This window comes from Palaemon carinicauda, chromosome 45 (genome assembly GCF_036898095.1).
Source record: "Palaemon carinicauda isolate YSFRI2023 chromosome 45, ASM3689809v2, whole genome shotgun sequence".
NCBI classification, from domain to species: Eukaryota; Metazoa; Arthropoda; class Malacostraca; order Decapoda; family Palaemonidae; genus Palaemon; species Palaemon carinicauda.
Window position 1 is genome coordinate 11,957,009 of NC_090769.1, and position 5,000 is coordinate 11,962,008.

At 34.6% G+C, this 5,000-nt stretch overlaps 1 pseudogene; it reads right to left on the bottom strand.

Annotated features, from left to right (window-relative positions):
• Window positions 1-5,000, bottom strand: part of LOC137634636 (homeotic protein distal-less-like) — an 84,813-nt pseudogene that overhangs the window by 21,035 nt on the left and 58,778 nt on the right.

A 5,000-nucleotide genomic window follows, 5' to 3' on the forward strand; every position in this document is an offset into this window, starting at 1 on the left:
TTTTAAGCTTGCTTGCCGCGGGGTGCAGTCCGGTCTAGGAGTACAATGACTTTGCTTGACGAGATAATAATGATAGTTTCGGAGATAAGAGAATTAAGTCAATTGTCAATGCACATGGAACTAGTAATGAAAAAAACAACGGCAGTAACAAATAATAATGGTTGTTGTTAATATTATTATTATTATTATTATTATTATTATTATTATTGTTGTTGTTGTTGTTGTAGTTATTATTATTATTATTTCTTTTTATTATCATTATTATTATTATTATTGTTGTTGTTTTTGTTATAAATACAATAATAGTTGCCATTAATGGGTATAATTATTATTATTATTATTATTATTATTATTATTATTATTATTATTATTAGTTGTTGTTGTTGTTGTTGTTGCTAATACGATAATAGTTGTCATTAATGGATTTCCCAATAAGAACTCATAGTAAATTAAAAATAAAAATACCTTATACCTATTAAATTGCTGCAGGTAATAAAATCAAATATGCTCGAAGCATCATTCAACTCCGAATAACAAGCACTAGGTAACATGGGAGACGCTAGAAATAGAGTACACTGTAAAAAATTTGCCGTAAAAAAACATGTAAAAATCCTGGAATAAATGTTGCCAGACATTTACCGTTTTAAAAACGGATGTATTGACGGGAAGGAGTGATATTACGGTCACCAACCCGTAAAAGACAATAACAAAACAGGGTAAAAATTAACATCGGCTGTATTTTACTGAAATACGGCTAAGAGTTATATTTTTACGGAGAATTTCCACAGGACAGCAAAGAGAAAACTCTAAAAATTAAGATACTTTAATCAATCCCTTTATATAACTTTACGATACTAGAAGGACTAAGTCACCTAATTGACATTATGAAATAAAAGTTTTATTAGTTTTTTCCTTTATATACAAAACCAATATGAACTTCTATTACCTCACTCTAACCAGAAGATTTTTTTTTTTTTTTTTCCCAATGTTCTCAAGTAGGTTATTTACTATATAATAAATAATCTACTTCAAAGCAAGAGCGGTATGAATGAAATAAACTTTTTTTTTAAATGAGACATCCTATATCATTACTAAATACAAGACAACAACCACCTTTACATAAAAAAAAAAAAAAAAACACAGAAGAAATAGAAAGATCTCGGCCTGGAAAGTATTCATATGACTAATGAAAGACACCCAAGATTTGACATCTTGGCTGAAATTATCATATGTTCCAGAGGTGCTGGAAAAGCATTGGCATTATGTACAGTTTCAGGCTATAACCTTAATCAATCGTCTATAACAAGAAACACTGTCTAGGTTAACATGGTAAGATATATTTTCAACATTAAGCCGCTTTTACCAGAACAAAAATCCTAGAAAACAACTATATGTATACCTATGCATATATACACATACACGTGAAGAAGTATATAAAGTAAAGTCAAACTGAGTCCAAGAATAACTAGATCGAGAAATAAATTAACAAAGTTTACATTTGCATATATGAAAGGGGTATGGATTACAGTTGGACGAAGGGTGTAAACCTAATAACACTAATTACAACAACATACAGTATACTGTACCTGTATATGAAACGTAGGTAAACAGAAGTCGATGAACAAAAACATATCACAATTGACATTTCTGATGAATTACAGAGAAAAATGAGAAAGTGAGACGAAGTGGGAAAAAAAATTGAAAAAATCGAAAACCATTGCAATATTTCCAGAATCCTCGTCTCAAAGGACTCTTATCCTTAATTTCACAATTAACATTTCTGACGAATTACAGAGAAAAATGAGTGAGTGAGACGAAGTGAAAAAAAAAATCGAAAAAATCGAAAACCAATGCAATATTTCAGAGTCCTAGTCTCAAAGGACTCTTATCCTTACCTGTGTTTGTGTGAGACCGAGTTTGGCGGCCAATTCAGCTCTCTCGGGCAAGGACAGATATTGCGTCCTCTGGAAGATTTTGTTGAGCTGTTGAAGCTGAAGAGACGAATATATAGTCCGGGGTTTTCGCATTTTCTTGCCTTTGCCTCCAACGCGGACCGAGCCTTCTTCCTCGGGTTTTTCTGTGGAAGAAGGAGACGAATTTGAAATATGGATGTTTCATAGCATTAATGGTAATTCTAATTACTAAGATGAAATATCAAATTTAGCTTTTAAACCTTCAATTTCGGCTATATAATCTGCTTTACTTTTGGATTTGAAAAATATGAGCTAGTCACTCTGTGAGCATGAGCCCGTGCTAACATGACGTTACCTTAATCTAAAACTAAGTACCAAACTCCAAAATAAACTAACATAATGAGAAAAAATTACTCATATTTGAATTTAAATAGATATGTTATACTGGTCTCATCAGGCGAAGGTAACATTAACAATAATATCTATACTGGTTTTTAAGAGATTATTTTACCACTGCATTCAATTTGTTTAGGCATGTTGTCTTGAAATATGGTTTTTGTTAATGTTTTTGTCTACGGTTTGTTGGAATTATTTTCTTAAAAAGCCAATTTCCAATAAGAAGTGGTAGGGAAAATAGCTTAAGGACGTCTTCTATTACAATCAAACAGCTTTTTAAAAATGGATTTTTACGTCATTTTCATTGTCTTTTATAAGTCAATTCGAGCTATTTGGATAGACAAGGTTTTTTTCTCATAAATATTAATGTAAACCGAGACATTTAATTAGTTTTTTAAATAACCCCAACTTTTTCCCGAAATATTGTCTTCAATTTGCATGATGAAACAAAAATCTAACTAGCTTTCATAAATTATTTTCAATAAGAAACCCAAGAATAGTAAAAACTAAAAATGATAATTGCAACTAAATTCTCTGTCTCTCTCTCTCTCTCTCTCTCTCTCTCTCTCTCTCTCTCTCTCTCTCTCTCTCTCAATGACGAAAGAATAAGACTAGACGGGTGTTTATAGTTAAAAAAGTCGTATACACTTAAAACGAGAAGGCTTCGACGAGGTAGAAGCTCTCTCTCTCTCTCTCTCTCTCTCTCTCTCTCTCTCTCTCTCTCTCTCTCTCTCTCTCTCTCTCTCAATGACGAAAGAATAAGACTAGACGGGTGTTTGTAGTTTAAAAAAAAATCGTATACACTTAGAACGAGAAGGCTTCGACGAGGTAGAATCTCTCTCTCTCTCTCTCTCTCTCTCTCTCTCTCTCTCTCTCTGTGACGAAAGAATAAGACTAGACGGTGTTTGTAGTTTAAAAAAAGTCGTATACACTTAAAACGAGAAAGCTTCAACGAGGTAGAAGCTCTCTCTCTCTCTCTCTCTCTCTCTCTCTCTCAATGACGAAAGCATACGACTAGACGGGTGTCCATAGTTAAAAAATAAGTCGTATACACTTAAAACGAGAAGGCTTCGACGAGGTAGAAGCTCTCTCTCTCTCTCTCTCTCTCTCTCTCTCTCTCTCTCTCTCTCTCTCTCTCTCTCTCTCTCTCTCTCGATGAATCAGGACGCAAGGATGAAGAAATCGTTGCCTGTGTCACCCTTTTCCCTTTTACTGCTCCAATGTAAATTTGCGTCGCGATTTACTAAGGTCAAGTCGCGTGTTTGAAGGCAATTGCCAGCAATTGCGCGGGACTTTCGTCTATCTACAGCGTGACGTCACTGCTGAAATTCCGTCTCTCGCCTACCCACCCGCCGGCTATATTTCATAAGATACGACACACTATTTTATAAGTCCCCATCGCTGGCCGTAATCATGATTTGTGTGTGCTGACACATTTATGTCTCTCTCTCTCTCTCTCTCTCTCTCTCTCTCTCTCTCTCTCTCTCTCTCTCTCTCTCTCTGAAGAAGGTCACAGTTACTCAAAGTTGTGATAGAATAAAGAAATATTTCAATTTCGAGTTGAATATTATTGCTGCTTTAGGATTACGGAACACTACAAAATAAAAAAAAAACAGAATTATTTTTAAAAAATCACTAAATAACTTTTCACAATCTAAGGATCCCCAGAAAGGAGAAATTCCAATTACATATTAGCCAAATGCGAAAAGCCCTGGGGGAATTATTACAAGAAAAATGGGAGGACACTAAAAATAACAATTGTGTTGTAACAAGAACAAGAAGTCTCAACCACTTATCAGACGAATATATTTGACAATGCAATTAAGGCATTGGAATTAAATATGCATCTGTGTATATAAAGGGCTCCTTCGATCAGAGCCCCTTTTAAGGAATAAGACGTTTATAGTTTTCATTCTATAATAATTCTGAGAAACGAGTCTCAAGGCGGTTTAACTTAGAGATAAGACGCTGTCCATTCAAAGAAAATGTTCGAATTGTGAACCTGAATGCAATGTAATAATTTTGCGTTTGAGCTCGGCTGGAGGTAGCAATGGTAAAGAGAAAAGCCTGAGGAGGAAGAACAAAGCAAAAAAAAAAAAAGTAAAAAAAATGTATAAAAAAGGAAAAAGTGTTAAGGGGAGACATTAAAAACAGAAAATGACGAGAGATAAGACGCTGGTCATTCAAAGAAAATGTTCGAATTGTGAACCTGAATGCAATATAATAATTTTGCGTTTGAGCACCGGTAGAGGGAGCAATAGTAAAGAGAAAAGCCTGAGGAGGAAGAACAAAGTAAAAAAAATGTATAAAAAAGGAAAAAGTGTTAAGGAGAGACATTAAAAACAGAAAATGACCCGGTGGTCAGCCATGGCTATGGGGTTGGTTTTGGTGCATCCGGTCCAAAGGGTCTCTCTCTCTCCAGGTAACCATGCCGCGTAATGTATTATTCCGGTCATACCCCCCACCCCCCACCCCCATCCTCATTACCTAGAAGGGGGTATATCATCTGCCCCATCCCAGCACCAAACATACCCTCCCACCCTGGAGATAGAAAATTCCCTTTCAAGTTGTAGCATTCTACATTATACATTCATCTGTGTTCATTTATATTTACCTGTTCATTACTCTTTTTATTTGGGTTTCTTTTTTCATACAATAAGGTATTATAATTATGAAAGTTCTTATGTGAAT